This window comes from Myodes glareolus, chromosome X, assembly GCF_982192425.1.
Source record: "Myodes glareolus chromosome X, mMyoGla1.1, whole genome shotgun sequence".
Taxonomy (NCBI): domain Eukaryota; kingdom Metazoa; phylum Chordata; class Mammalia; order Rodentia; family Cricetidae; genus Myodes; species Myodes glareolus.
In genome coordinates this window covers 75,295,650-75,313,238 of record NC_142053.1, presented here as the reverse complement: position 1 = coordinate 75,313,238, position 17,589 = coordinate 75,295,650, and positions in this window count along the sequence as shown.

The following is a 17,589-nucleotide window of genomic DNA, read 5'->3' as shown; positions in this document are numbered from 1 at the left end:
GCCAAAGTGACAGAAGTTTCACATGGTCCTAACACCCAGATCTCTGATCTTGACCGTCCTAATGCTACAGTTCTCTAACCCAGTTCTTCCTGTTGTGGTGACCCCAAATGTAAAATTATTTTCATTTCTACTTTATAACTATAATTTTGCTACTGTTATGAATCATAATTTAAAAAGCTGATATTCAGGATATTTGATACGCAACCCCTTTAAAAGGGTTGTTCAACCCCCAAAGGGGTCAAGACCCACAGGTTAAGAAACACTGATGACGAACTATAGAAATGATCTCTAAAAACACTTTGAATAATGTAGCAAGATATTAGATTAACTAAAAAATTCAGTAGCCCTCCTTTATACAGATGATAAATGGGCTAATAAAGAAATAGAGAAACATTACCATTCACAATAGCTGCAAATAGCATGAAATATCTTGGAGTAACTCTAACCAAACAAGTGAAAGACTTGTATAACAAGATCTTTAGATCTCTGAAGAATGAAATTGAAGAAGACACCAGAAAATGAAAAGATCTCCCATGCTCTTGGGTAGGTAAAATTAACATAAGAAAACTTGCAATCTACAAATTCAATAACAAAATCTTACAAAAAGCAATCTACAGATTCAATGCAATACCCATCAAAATCCAAGCAAAATTCTTCACAGACCTCAAAAGAATAGTGTTCAACTTCATAATAGAAGGGCAAAAACCCCAGGATAGCCAAAATAATCCTGTACATTAAAGGAACTTTTGGAGGCATCACAATCCCTGACTTCAAACTCTACTACAGAGCTACAATACTGAAAACAATTTGGTATTGGCATGAAAACAGACAGGAGGACCAATGAATCAAAGACCCAGATATCAATCCACACACCTACAAACACCTGATTTTTGACAAAGAAGCAAAAAATATAAAATGGAAAAAAGAAAGTATATTCAACAAATGGTGCTGGCATAACTGGATATCAACATGTAGAAGAATAAAAATAGACCCATAACTATCACCATGCACAAAACTCAAGTCCAAGTGGATCAAAGACATCAACATAAAGCCAACCACACTGAACCTCATAGAAGAGAAAGTGGGAAGTACACTTAAACGCATTGGCACAGGAGACCACTTCCTAAGTATAACTCCAGAAGCACAGACACTGAGAGAAACAATTAATAAATGGGACCTCCTGAAACTAAGAAGCTTCTGTAAGGCAAAGGACATGGCTAACAAGAAAAAACGGCAGCCTACAGAATGGAAAAAAGATTTTCACCAACTCCACATCAGACAGAGGGCTGATCTCCAAAATATACAAAGAACTCAAGAAATTGGTCATCAAAAGAATGAATAATTCAGTAAAAAAAATGGGGTACAGACATAAACAGAGAATTCTCAACAGAGGATTATAAAATGGCTGAAAAACACTTAAGGAAATGCAAATCAGAACAAGTCTGAGATTCCATCTTACACCAGAAAGAATGACGAAGATCAAAAACATTGAGGACAACTTATTCTGGAGAGGATGTGGGGTAAAGGGAACACTCCCGCATTGCTGGTGCAAACTGGTACAGTCCCTTTGGATATAAGTATGACAATTTCTCAGAAAATTAGGAAACAACCTTCCTCAAGATCCATCATTAACACTTTTGGGTATATACCCAAAGGATGTTCAATGGTACCACAAGGACATGTGCTCAACTATGTTTATAGCAGCTTTGTTTGTCATAGCCATAATGTGGAAAGAACCTAAATGGCCCTCAACTGAAGAATGGATAAGGAAAATGTGGTACATTTACACAATGGAGTACTACACAGCAGAAAAAAATAATAACATCTTGAAATTTGCAGGCAAATGGATGGATCTAGAAAACATTATACTAAGTAAGGTAAATCAGACCGAAAAAGACAAACATCATATGTACTCACTCATAAGTGACTTTTAGACATAAAGCAATGAAAACTAGCCTATATGGTCTAGGTCCAAAGAACCTAGACAATAATGAGGACCCTAAGAGAGACATACATGGATATAATCTACATGGGAAGTAGAAAAAGACAAGATCTTCTGAGTAAATTGGGAGCATTGGAACCATGGGGGAAGGTAGAATAAGAAGGGAGAGAAAGGGAAGAAATAAAAGAAAAATGTATAGTTCAATAAGAACAACAAAAATAAGAAAGACTGATAAAGACCTGTAGGCAATCAATTGCTGCTGAAAGAGGAAGAATCAGTTTTCTTCAGGAATAAGCTCCTTGATAGGTTATCCAATCAAAACTGATAATTCCTAAATACATGTGCTTTATAGTGATATATTCTAACAAATAAAGTTTGTCAAAGTATCAGAGTGCAAATCTACCCACATTAGTCAGCCATACAGGCCAGGCAGTGATGGCACACACCTTTAATTCCAGCGGCCACACAAGTTAGCCAGAGAGGCTGAGCGGTGGTGGTGCACACCTTTAATTCAGCACTTGAGTGGAATAAAAAAAAAGGATGAAACAGAAACTTGCTCTCTCTTTCATTCTAAAGATTTCATAGAGTAAGAATTCTCTAGTGTTTGGCTGCTTTGCTTATCTGAACTTTCAGCTTCAACTCCAATATCTGTCTCTGGGTTTTAGTCATGCTAACTCTGATGTCCAATGTTAGGAGAAAGAATTTTTTTAAAAAAAGAAAAGCCATTTGCCTATAGCTTTACATAGGCCAGAACTACACACATCTAGAGTCACCACCCTACCATGTAGAATTTCCTTTCTTCTCTCCTGCTGGTCTTTCCCTGAATCCCCCTTCTTGGTCTGTGGCCAAATTAGGTATCTGCCTTAAAATCAGTCAGGATTTTATTGATCTACAGAGCAGAAATAAGCCTCAAATTTTCATCAGCAGCAGCGGCAGATTTGATGAGAAAATTGGGAATTCTTAAGGGAGGAATTAGTTAAAAGGGATACTTTTTCCCACATTAAAAAATGAGAAACAAAATTACAATAAAGTCAGGTTGCTGAATGATTATGTAATACATGATTAAAAAATAAAAAATCTAAATGAAGGGATAATCAACTTGAACAGGATTGATGTACTATTATTTTAATAATCATTGTTGTTGTTTTGATAGTTCTTAGTTCATCTCTTAAAAAGTTGCTTCATTTCACTACCAAGGTACAGGCCTTAGAAAAACCTAAAACAGATCACAGAGATATTCAAATCAAGACAGGGGAATTTAATGAGGAATCAATTTCAGCATTGCATTATAAGGTTAGAGAGGAATAGCCTAAGGTTTTCAAGTAACTAACCTTAATATATCCAGTTACCTTTCAGGAATTGCCAAATTCTAAAGGCACTGTAAGAGCTGAATGGACTCCTGTGCCAATGTTAGATTTAAGGAGATTCAGGAAGCAATTGTCTCATATGGTAGGCATTCACCTTTTGTGAAACAAATGTTAAACTCATGGTCAAATTACAATAGAATTATCCCTAAAGATTGGATAGAGTTGGTTAAAGCTGTTTTAGAGCCTGGTCCACAATTACAATGGAGTACCTGGTTCAGAGAAGAGGTTAAGACTATTGAACAACAGAGTTAAACTAGAGGTAATAAAATCTCCCAAGATCAACTTCTTGGAGAAGGAGATTATGCTATTGTAGAAAGGTAATCCTTATATGATGAATCCCTATATTATGACCACATCCTGACTTTAAGCCATTCAGCAGCTTTGAATGCCTAGGACAGAACTGAAGAAGTAAGAAAGAAGATTGAATCATTTACAAAAGTCATACAGGGCCCAAAAGAAACCACAGATTTCTTACAAAGATTGACCTCAGCAGTAAATATAATGTAATAATACCAAATTCAGAAGCTGGACAAATAATAATTAAATCTCTGGCTTTTGAAAATGCTAATTATCAATACAAAAGGATAATCAGGCCTTAAAAGGTAAGCTCAGCACCCTTAGAGGAATGGTTCCGTAATATAATCGATATTGAAACTCATGACCATGATGAAGCTTAGATAGGAGAGGAGATTCCAAAGATTTGAGAGAAAAACAAAATGTCAAATGTCATATTTCTAAAACTAAGGTCACCTTAAAATGAATTGTGAACAGAGCATTCCTTGAAAAAAATTTTTTTCTAAGCATAATCCAAAGAGAATGCCCCTTTCTTCTGGATTGTGCAGAAGGTATGGCAAAGGCAGGCCTTGGACTATTGAGGAGATCAACAAGAGATAATCATGGTAATCCTTTGCCATTAGTACACTACAGGGGCCTCTCACAGGGCCCTATGCCAAATCTGATTCAATCGTTTCCTGTCATCATAGAGGAAACTCCTTCCCCAGAGCAACTAGAGAACCTAATGACTATTGGATGAAACATACTACTTTGGATAATAAAAGGGCTATAAAAGATAGAATAAAAAATAAGAAGAAACCATAAAGCCAAGTATTTTGATACACATCTATATATTAACAGAGACAAAATAATATGAATAAATGGCATTGTCATTGAAGGTCTGGTAGACACAGGTGTGGATGTAACAGTAATTTCACCAAAATCTTGGCATTCAAATTGGACTCTTCAGGAGATAAATTTTTATAGATTGTAACTTTATCTTGGGCAAAACAGAGCTTGAGATGGGTCAAAAGTATAGGAACAAAAGGACAGAGAGGAATATTAAAACCATGTTTTAATATGTAGTGAACATAGCAACAAATTTGTAAGGAAGTGATTTGTTATAGCAATGGAGTACTCAGATTAACATTCCCCTAATCTTAGAAACAAATCATAAATTAACATATGTTTCTGGGGAAAATATTAGAAGGTATTATAAAGAACATTCACTAACCATATACATAGTACAAGAACAGGGCACAACAGATGTTGATCTTACAAAAGCACCAACAACCCTACCTTTAAAATGATTGACAGACAAACATGTATCAGTTGCTCAATGGCCTTTAACAACAGAGAAGCTGCAGGCCTCAGAACAGTTGGTACAGGAGCAACTAGATGCTCACCATATTAAATAATCCCAGCCCTTGGAATTCTTCTGTATTTGTTGTTAAAAAGAAATCTGGAAAGTGAAGAATGGTAACAGTTCTAAGAGTTGTTAATATGGTGATTCATGAAATGGGAATCTACAGTCTGGCATTGCTTTGCCTTCTCTATTACCTAAAGGATAGTCTCTTATAGTCATTGATTTAAAAGATTGTTTCTTCACTATACCTTTAAAAGAAAGAAAGAAAACATTTGCCATCACAATGACTCTTTAACAGTTTTTCTTAAAGTATAAATATTATCTCGAAATTTATAAGATTTATATATTTGTTAAACTTTTTGTCATAATATTAACGGTCATACAGAGTACTAATAAATTCTAGAGAAAGGTTTTTGTCTACCTCTCTGTATATGATTTCGGGTTTGAGTCTCTATCCGTTTTCGGCAGAGAACCATGAGCATGGCTAATAGTAACCTTTAAAATCTCCAAAATGGGGATGAGACCCCACAATGACTAGTCCTCCGAGACAATGATAACACCTGAAGGATGACAAATAAAAATTCAGGGTCAGAAATTGGGGTTCATCCTGAAGATCTGAAAAGCAAAATAGCCATCCACTGGCTCTTACCTTGACCTCAGTCTGAATGGAGATCCTGTCTCCAGGAATCTCAGAATGAGACTGCGTGTGAGAACTGTCTGGCCCTGTCTTATATTCCTCTCCAGGACTGGGATCGAAGGTGTGCACCACTGGAATTAAAGGTATGCACCACCCAAATTCTATGGCAACCAGGGTGGTTACTGGGATTAAAGGTGTGTGTCATTATGGCTGCTGGGATTAAAGGTGTGTGTTATCATAATCTGATCTATAAAACTGACCAACAGACTGCTTTACTCTCAGATCTTAAGACAGTCTTTATTTATTAAAATACATTTGAAATGCCACTACAAACACAACTAAGGTTAAAAAAAATCTAAAGATTGACTTTGGACTACAAACTGTTCAGAACAATTTTGAGGTGACTACCCGAGATGATCCAGCCTCATAGACTACTCTAGCTAGAACTTGAGACAAGCCCTGCACTTTTCCTACATATATTTCTAATCTTGTTCAAGGTACTGCACCTATACAGCTCACTTAACAATGTAATGCAAAATTTCTAGTTCTTGAAGGTTATTATTACCAACTGTTTAGAATAATAAAGAAATCCAGATTAGTAATTAGTCACCTATTACAATTGAATTTGTAGTCATATTACATATGCTTTCAAGGTCAAACATAATTATATTTTAAATAGACAGGCTGCCTACAAACACTTCAGAGATCTACATAATATAGCATTAAGATGTTTTAATATCATAGGTACTTTTTATGGCAATAGGACATGTCTTCTCCTGGTAGTATCAACCTACTTCACAGAAGACATAGGACACTGCAGAAACTCCACATGAAGTTCATTTTCTTTTGGCAAAAGTAAGTCACTGGGCAAGAAAATGCCCTTGTCTTAACTGCTGACAGTATGCTGTCCTAATTGGACAATCAGGACAGAAAAGAGAATGACTGCAAAACCTTGCCAAGAGAAGGTGGGAGAGTCCTTCCTTCAAAAGTCCTGCTTCATAGTAAAGTCTGTTGAATATTCTAGGCCTATATGCCAAAGATGGATGCCCTAAAGTTACAGAGAAACTCTGAGTGACTGCCCAGGAAGCCAAATGTTCTTGTCAGTTTTCACATTTTTGGGAAGTCACTTGTTTGCTCTTCCAGCTTTCTCAGTTAACGGATCTCTGATGTAGTTGAAACCTAGATAGGTATAGTTTTCCTTGTTTATGAGACTCAGAAAAGAAAATCAGTAAAGAAATGTATAAGGTTGAAAGATATCAAAAGATAGTATTTGATGATAAAACAAGTTATGATAGAAAGCAAATTAGGTACAAGATTTTGGACTCACCAAGATAGGATAGATAATGAAGTATTTTCTTTGAATAACTAGACATTGTTAATGTACTTAATGCCTTATATACTGTATATAGTTATTGTACTTTTTGCATATTGCTTTTCTTATATTAGTTATAGTCTTCTTTTTATATTAGACAAAAAGGGGGAAATATAGTGATTTTTTATGATCTAACAAGTAACGCTTCTCTGAAGATCAGAGTGCAAAGCTAGCCACACTAGCCAACCAGCCATACAGACCAGGCAGAGATGGCACACATCTTTAATCCCAGTAACCACAGTAGTTTTCCATACAGGTCAGGCAGTAGTGGTACACACCTTTAATATCAGCACTAGAGAGGAATATAAATAAGGCAGGATGAGACAGGAATTCATTCTCTTTTCAGTCTGAAGGTTTCATGGAGATCCAGTGACTGGCTGCTTTGCTTCTCTGATCTTTCAGCTTGAACTCCATTATGTCTCTAGGTTTTTACTAGTCGTGTCACGGTGCCTTCTGGGAATACTAAATGGACTCAGTTGTGCATTTATACAAAACAATACTTAAGGAGGTCATGAGTTAGAGAGGGGGTTGAGTGAACAAAGGAGGAGCTGGGGAAGTGTGAAAATATAGTACTCATGTGGAATTCTAAAAAAAATAATTTAATTAAATATATAGCAGTCACATGCTGCTGAGGGAGCAGAATTCATTATTGTTACTGATATAGACACTGGCAAGTTATTCATGCTCCGATGGATATCTGCACACTCATGGCCATAAAGGAAGCACTGGGTTCTTTCTGGAGAGAATCTATGTGCTTCGTTTTTTTTCTTTATAAATATATTATATGTCTCTATAGTCTAAGATGTGTCTGTCAAATCTACACCTAGTGAGAATAGGAGTCTTCCAAAAAGTGCAAGGCAGTAAAATGATAATTCCAAGAATGTTAGACATATCACATAATGATAATAATAGTTACCATTTATTGAGAGATTATGATGTACAATGATTCTATCTAGTATTTTACATTCATTATAATTTTTACTTTTTAAAATAAACACACAAAACTAGTAAGTAATCCACTCAAGGTCATGTGGCTAATACAAATGAGTAAATGTTCACATCTAGATCTGACATACTCTAGCTTCTAAGCCTTCACCAGTCATCCTGAACATATACATACAGATATTTAAGGACACTTCCAGGTTTACTTGCCCCATCTTCACCCAAACTCAGCAAGCAGCAAATAATAATTGCTCAAATTCAAATAGTGTAAAAACCTCTTGGGCTCAAGTGCTATGTTCTTGTAACATCACTGTGCTGCCTTACACCTTTAGAAAACCCTTTTTCTAAATAGGTTTCTATACTTGAAAACTACTCTGTTGTGCCCACAGTGTTTCGAGAAGATATCTGTATGACAGTATACTGAGGATTTTGTTGTGAACAGAGTAACTGCTTCAAAATAGCCACAAAAGCTCTTAAGAGGATTCTACTTCTAGAACAGGCTTTCAAGTGTGTCTCTGGGTCTCACTAGATTTCTTTATCTACTGCAAAATGATTTGTTACAGGCTAGGAGTATGAATGTTGTTCTTCCGGACTTCATTTAGATATATACTATATTTGGATGCTAGTAATTAGTCATTAATATATTTATGGAGTAAATATGGAGTAAAGCATATTCCTGCTTATGTGGCAGGAAAATACAATCACCTTATTTATGCCAGAGTTTTTTTTTTATGAACTCAGGGTTTTTGCTGGAAAATACTTAAAATTAACATTCGGATATCCAAAATATATTGACTCATATTGGAATTTACTGTGGTAAAATGTCTCTGTAAAGAGAAAATTCCCCACAGTTAGTACCCTAAATTAAAAGCTATTAAAATTTTACTGATAAATTTAAATGTTTAAAAATGAGGAAATGTTAAAAAATGTACTTGCCTGATGGTTAAAGCAGCTGAATAATTTGTCTATGATTTTAAAATATTCAAATCAATTCATAGAGATTTTAAAGCACAAGTATCTTTTATGTGGAATACTGTATATCACTGTCTTCCAAAAGTAACATGGCAGCTGTTACTTTTTCCAAAAGTAAGAAAATCACAGCAGCTGGAATTACCTGCACTAGACCTGCACAAGACCTGCCGCACTAACACCCTGTCATGAAGAGGGAAAGGTCTCATGAGACCTCACCGTTCCTTGAAATAGGCAGTTATGGGGTAGGGATATATATTTTCTTCAGAGGAATAGCCACTAATACATAGCTGTGATGTTTAGTTTTAACTATCAATTTGACACAATCTAGACCCACATAGGTGACGGGTCTCTAAGAATAACTCTGAGGGATCATCTTAGTTACATAAATTGAAATGAAATAGCTATCTTCTGTAGGTAGCTCTATTTCCTAGACTCGGGGATTAGAAATTATACAAGTGAAGAAAGGGTATTGAGCTCTGGCACTCACATATTAATTCATTACTCTCTTCCCTTGATTTCTGCTGCAATGTGACAAGGTGCTTCAACCTCTTGCCAACATGACTGTCCTACCAAAATTGACTGAAGTCTGGAGCTGTGACCTTTCCCCCCTTAAACTGTGTTTATTGGAGTGTTTTATCATGGCAACAAGAAGAGAAATTAAGACAAGACTTCAAAGCAGTTAATGGTAGTTAGGAGGAGAGATACATTTTCTCCAGTAAAGAATGCACTAGTGAGGTATCCATTCTCCTGTAAATAACCACCTATGTTCCTGTATGTTACTCTAGTGGAACTTATTGGATCATCATAAAAGAAAAACATGAATGTAGAAGGGGAATGAGTTTGGAAAAAGAAAGGGACAGTGGGGGAAGAAGATGAAGAAGAGTAATCTCTAAATAAAAAAAAATTCCTACACAGCATATTAAATGAAAAAAAGATTAAAACATTATCAATTATATTAAAGCATATAAAGAAACACACTATTATGTATAATTAACATATGTCAATAAAATAGAAATATTTTAATATCAAAACTCTACACACTAACATGGACATTCTTCTTTACTTATCAGTAAAAGGGATATTTTTCTTATAAGACTTGAGTTAGTCACTTTTAATAGAGTATAAGTTTATTTAAAAGCTGGTTTTTCACAAAAATAGATTAATTAAGACAGATTTTTACAAAATAGCTATTATGGTGAAATAATTTAGGACAATATTTAGGGGCTGAGGAAATTGTTCTGTGGGTAAGATCACTTGCTGTGCATTCATGAGGACCTGAGTTAGAATCCCAAGTACCCACGCATAAAGCCAGGTATAGTTGAAGGAAGAAGTTGCTGAAATGAATATTAGCAGCTACAATGAATATTTTTAGAAAATTCTCAATGAATATATTTAAAATATATTTTATCCTTTCCCCCAACCCACCCTGTCCCAAAGCCTGCCTTTTCACCTGTGAGTTCCTTGGAAGCCTGAAACACAGCCTGCTCCAGTGGGAAGTGTTCCTGCTGCTGGGCTTTCTTTCAGCCAACCCACCCTGTCTCCAAGCTCGCCTTTTCGCTTGTGAGGTTCTGGGAACCCTGCAACACAGCCTGCTTCACTGCTGAGGGGACTGGAAAGGTGAGTCAATGGCCACATGGACAGCTGGAAGCGCCACTCTCTGGGATCTTCCCATTGGGACAGAATTGAGGGGCCCCACCCCAACTCCCTCAGTTTTTCTGGCCAACCAGCAGGGAATGTTCCTGTTGTTGGGCTTCCTTTCCACCAACCCACCCTGCCCCCAAGCCCATCTCTTCGCTTCGAAGTCCTTGGAACCCTGCAACACAGGCTGCTCCAGGGCTGAGGGGACTGGAGAGGTGAGTCAATGGCCACAGGGCCAGACAGCCTGATTCACCACTCCCTGGGACCTTCCCAGTGCAACAGAACCCAGGGGCCCCTCTCCAACTCCCTAGTCTCTTCTGGCCAGCCAGCAGGGAGTATTCCTGCTGGGCTTTTCCCCAGCCCACCTTGCCCCCAAGCCTGCCTTTTCACCTGCAAGGTCCTTGGAACCCTGCAACAGAGCTTGCTCCAATACTGAGAGGACCTAAGAGTGAGCAAAACAAGAAAAACTCCCAAGGACTCAGACAGTCACAGCAAAGATGGGTCCAAGACACCAAAACACTACTGGCCTCATTTAAAGGAAGAGATGGGTAGACGCCAATGCAAGAATTCCTCCAACATCCTAAAAAGCAACATGGTAACACCAAAATCCAAAGGACATGCATCAGGAAGACTTGATCATCCTAACCCAGAAGAAGTAGAAGAAAATGATTTTAAACGTAACTTTATGAAAATGATGGAAACCTTTAGAGAGGAAGTGAAAAACTCCGTTAAAGAAATGGAAGACAAGATAAACAAAAAGTTAGAAGAAATTAATAAGTCCCTCAAAGATACCAAAGAAAATCAAAACAGCGATCAAACAAGTAAAGGAAACAGTTCAAGACTTGAAGACTGAAATGGAGGTAATAAAGAAAACACAAACCTAGGAAAGGCTGCATATAGAAAATCTGGGTAAACGAACAGGGACTACAGAGACAAGTATTACCAACAGAATACAAGAGATAGAAGAATCTCAGGCACTGAAGATATTATTGAGGAAATAGACTCATTAGTAAAAGAAAACATTAAATCCAACAAATTTTTTAACCTAAACCCAAGGAAGCTAACAACACCCACAATAACACAGACATCTGATAACCCTCCAACAACACAACCCAAAGCAGAAACACACAAACACTACTACCAAAAAATTACCAGAGTTAACAGCCACTGGTCATTAATATCACTTAACATCAATGGACTCAATTCACCCATAAAAAGACACAGGTTAAGAGAATGGATACGAAAACAGGATCCAACATTCTGCTGCTTACAAGAAGCACACCTCAACCTCAAAGACAGACACTACCTCAGAGTTCCAATCAAATGGACCTAGGAAACAAGCGGGTGTGGCTATCCTAATATCTAACAAAATTGATCAGAAAATCGATCTGAAATCAATAAGAAGAGATGGATAAGGACGCTTTATACTCATAACAGGAGCAATTCATCAAGATGAAGTCTCAATCCTGAATATCTATGCTCCTAATATAAGAGCACCCACTTATGTAAAAGAAACATTACTAGAACTCAAAGCACACATCAAAACCCCACACACTAGTAGTAGGAGATTTCAACACTCCTCTCTCAAGAATGGACAGGTCAACCAGATAGAAACTTAACAGGGAAATAAGAGAACTAACAGATGTAATGAATCAAATAAACTTAACAGACATCTATAGAACATTCCACGAAAACAGAAAAGACTATACCTTCTTCTCAGCATCTCAGGGAACCTTCTCTAAAATTAATCACATACGCAGTAACAAAGCAAACATCCATAGATTAAAAAAAATGGAGTAATCACCTGTGTCTTATCGGATCACCATGGAGTAGTTAGAATTTAACAACAACACTACCCCCAGAAAGCCTACAAACTCATGGAAACTGAAGTCAACTACTGAACCACCCCTGGGTCAAGGAAGAAATAAAGAAATTAAAGTCTTCCTTGAATTAATGAAAATGAAGGCACAACATATCCAAACCTATGGGACACTATCAAAGCAGTGCTAAGAGAAAAGATCATAGCACTAAGTGCCCACATAAAGAAAACTGAGAAAGCTCACATTAGAGACTTAACAGCACACCTGAAAGTTCTAGAGAGAGAAAAAAAGAAGCAGACTAATCCAGGAGGAGAAGTCAGAAATAATCAAACTGAGGGCTGAAATCAACAAAATAGAAACAGAAAACAACACAAAGAATCAGTGAAACAAAGAGCTGGTTCTTTGAGAAAATCAACAAGATAGACAAATCCTTATCCAAACTAATCAAAAGGCAGAGAGAGAACACCCAAATTAACAAGATCAGAAATGAAAAGGGGGACATAACAACAGACACTGAGGAAATTCAGATAATCAATAGGTCTTACTACAAAAGCCTGTACGCCACAAAAATAGGAAAATGTAAAAGAAACGGATATTTTTTTAGATAGATACAATACACCAAAATCAAACCAAGACCAGGTAAACAATTTAAATAGACCTATATACTGTGAGGAGATAGAAACTGTAATCTAAATCCTCCCAACAACAGCAACAAAAAAAAAGCCCAGGGTCAGATGGTTTAAGTGCACATTTCCATGAAAAGTTCCAAGAAGAGCTAATACCTATATGCCACAATGTGTTCCACAAAATAGAAACAGAAGGGTCATTGCCAAACTCTTTTTACCCTTTTACAGTTACCCTGAAACCAAAATTGCGCAAAGACTCAACCAAGAATTACAGACCAATCTCACTCATAAACATCAATGCAAAAATTCTCAATAAAATATTGGCAAACCAAATACAAGAACACATCAAAAAAAATCATCCATTATGATTAAGTAGGCTTCATCCCAGAGATGCAGGGCTGGTTCAACATATGAAAATCTATCAATGTAATCCATCATATAAATAAACTGAAAGAAAAACCATATAATCATTTCATTAGATCCCGAAAAAGCATTTGATAAAATTCAACATTCCTTCATGATAAAGGTCTTGGAGAGATTAGGAATACAAGGATCATATCTAAATATAATAAAAGCAATATACAGCAAGCTAACAGCTAGCATCAAATTAATTAGAGAGAAACTCAAAGCGATTCCACTAAAATCAGGAACAAGACAAGGCTGTCCACTCTCTCCATATCTCTTTAACATAGTGCTTGAAGTTCTAGCAATAGCAGTAAGACAACATAAAAAGATCAAGGGGATTCATATTGGAAAGGAAGAAGTCAAACTTTCGTTATTTGCAGATGATAAGATAGTGTACATAAGTGACCCCAAAAACTCTACCAGAGAATTCCTACAGCTGATCAATACCTTCAGTGATGTGGCAGGATACAAGTTCAACTCGAAAAAATCAGTATCCCTCCTATACACAAAGGATAAAGAAGCTGAGGGGGAAATCAGAGAAACATCACCTTTCACAATAGCCACAAATAGCATAAATTATCTTGGGGTAACCCTAACCAAGGAAGTGAAAGATCTATTTGACAAGAACTTTAAGTCTTTGAAGAAAGAAATTGAAGAAGATAGCAGAAAATGGAAAGATATCCCATGCTCTTGGATAGGAAGGACCAACATAGAAAAAATGGCAATTCTACCCAAAGCAATCTATAAATTCAATGCAATCCCCATCAAAATTCCAACACAGTTCTTCACAGACCTTGAGAGAACAATAATTAACTTCATATGGAAAAATAAAAAGCCAAGGAAAGCCAAAACAATCTTTGCAATAAAGGAACTTCTGAAGGCATTACCATCCTTGACATCAAGCTCCATCACAGAGCTACAGTAATGAAAACAGCTTGGTATTGGCATAAAAACAGAAATGTTGACCAATGGAATCAAATTGAAGACCTGGATATTAATCCACACACCTATGAACACCTGATTTTTTTTTTACAAAGAAGCTAAAATTATGCAATAGAAGAAAGAAAACATCTTCAACAAATGGTGTTGGCATAACTGGATGTCAACCTGTAGAATAATGAAAATAGATCCATGCATAAAATGCAAGTCCAAATTAAAAACCTCAATATAAATCCGACCACACTGAACCTAATAGAGGAGAAAGTGAGAAGTTGCCTTCAATGCATGGGCACAGGAGTCCACTTCCTAAGTATAACCCCAATAGCACAGACAATAAGAGCAACTAGGAATAAATGGAACATCTTTAAACTGAGAAGCTTCTGTAAAGCAATGGACACAGTCAATAAGACAAAAGGCAACCTACTGAATGGGAGAATATATTCACCAACCCCACATCAGACAAACGACTGACATCCAAAATATAAAAACTAGACATTAAAATTCTAAATAACCCAATTAAAAAATGGGGTACTGAACTAAACAGAGAATTCTCAACAGAAGAATTTCAAATGGCCAAAGATACTTAAGGACATGTTCAACTTCCTTGGTTATCAGGGAAAAACAACTTTGAGATACCATCTTACACCTGTCAGAATGGCTAAAATCAAAAACACTAATGATATATTATGCTGGAGAGGATGTTGAGTAAGGGGAACACTCATCCATTGCTGGTGGGAATGTAAACTTGTGCAACCACTTTGGAAATCAGTATAGGGGTTCCCAAAAAATTGGGAGTCAACCAACCTCAGGATCCAGCAATACCTCTCTTGAGAATATACCCAAAAGATGCTCAACTATACTACAGAAGCATTTGTTCAACTATGTTCATAGCACCATCATTTGTAATAGCCTGAACCTGGAAACAACCTAGATGCCCCTTGATGGAAAAATGGATAAAGAAAGTGTGACACATCTACACATTAGAGTACTACTCAGCGGGAAAAAAATGGCATCTTGAATTTTGCATGCACATGGATGGAATTAGAAAACATTCTCCTTAGTGAGATAATACAGACCCAAAAATATGAACATAGTATGTATTCATTCATTAGAGGATACTAGCCATAAACAAAGGACATTAAGCCTATGATCCTAGAGAAGCTAAGTAATAAGGTGAACCCAAAGAAAAACATAAATCCACCTGGAAATTGAAAGCAAGCAAGATCACTTGAAAAAATTTGGGAGCATGAGGGTGAGGGGTCAAAGGAAGAAGAGAAGGGGAAGAGGAGGGGAGAAGGAGAGGTTTGGGGAGAGCTTGAGGAAATGAGATAGTTGAGATGGAGGAAGGACATATATGAGAGCAAGGAAAAAGATACCTTGACTGAGGGAGCCATTTTGGAATTAGCAAGAAACCTGGCTCTAGAAAAATTCTCAGGAATCCACAAGAATGACCCCAGCTAAGACCCTAAGCAATAGAGGAGAGGATGCCTGAACTGGCCTTGCCCTGTAGTCAGACTGATGATTATCTTAAATATCACCATAGAGCCTTTGTCCAACAACAGATGGAAACAGACACAGAGATCCACATTGGAGCACTGGACTGAGGTCCAGTTGAAGAGCAGAAGGAGGGTGAGTATAAGCAAGGAAGTCAAGACCATGAGGGGTTCACCCACTGAGACAATGTGCCTGAACTAATGGGAGTTCACCAACTCCAACTGGACTGGGAATGAATGATCAAACTAGTCCCTCTGAATGTGGCTGACAGTTGGAGAACACTGAGGGACTTCAACTGTGACTGTGGCACTGGGATTTGTCTCAACTGCATGTACTGGATTTTTGGGATCCTATTCTCTTTGGATGTATACCTTGTTCAACCTGGATGTAGTAGGGAGGGCCTTAGACTTTCCACACGATGCCTGGTCCTCTCTTAAAATTGGAGGGGGAGGGGTGGGAGAGTACGTGGAGGGAGAGGGAGGAGGGGACAGATTTGTATTTTTTAAAGTAATAATATAAAATGGTAATAATAAATAAATAAAATATACTAAATATTATCACAAAAACTTTAGAGTTAAATTGTACCATGACCAATTACAGTTAGTAACAATAAACAGAATATTTCAATCAATACAAAATAAGTATATATTTATTCTCAAGAGGAGGTGAAACCTACTGTAAAAGAAATCACATTTTAGACAATAAAGCAATGTCTAAACTATATATATATATGTTATTATACAAAATAAAATAATATATATTATAAATATATAAATGTAAGGTATATGTTTTCATTATCCATTTATCAGTTATGAACAGCATGCATAAGACTTGCACAAACTCAAGCCAGACAAAATCCCAGGATGGAGGAGGGGAAATGGGCATCACGTCCCACCCCTCGCTTAGGAGCTATTGGCATTATATTGCTGCTAGAAAGAGAGTCAGTTTCTGTAATGTTATGACACCTGATGCATGGTCTACACTCTAGATCAGTCCCCATGCTCAGGAATAACCAGTAAACCCAAACTAGACTCAAAGGGAGGGGTAGATTGGGGATGGGCAGTGAAATTGTGCTGTTTTATGTCAACTTGACACAAGCCAGAGTCATCTGGGAGGAAGAAACCTTGTTTGAAAAATTTCCTCCATAAGATACGACTGTAGGCAAGCCATTAAGGCATTTTCTTAAAATTCCCTCACATATTACACCCTGACCACAGTTTCCCCTCCTCCCAGTGTTCCCCCTACCTTCCCTCACATCCAGATACATCCTGCCCTTCATCTCCCCTCAGAAAAGAGCAGGCCTCCCAGGAACATCAACCAAACATGGTATAACATGCTACAATAAGATCAGGCACATACTATCACTTTAAGGCTGAATGAGGCAACCCAGTAGGAAGCAAAGAGTCCCACAAGTCGGCAAAAGAGGCAAAGACTGCCCCCACTCCCACTGTTAGGAATCCCACAAGAACACCAAGCTACTCAGGCATAATGTATATACAAAGGACGTAGGTCAAACCCTACAGGCTCCCTGATCTCTGCCAGCGCCAAGAGTCCCAGTCAATTGATTTTGTGGGCTGTGTTCTTGTGATATTCCTGACCCCTCTGATCCCTCAGATTTCTCCTATCCTCCCTCCTCCCCTGAACTGGCCATCTTCTATAACCAGGCAAGGCTTCAAGTGAAGACTGGGACATCAACCCAGCCACAACACCTTTGACCTACAGTTTTTCCTACCTGCATGGTTCTGGAACTGGAGTCTCGCAGAATTCCCGTCAAAGAGAAATGTCCCCTCTGCAGG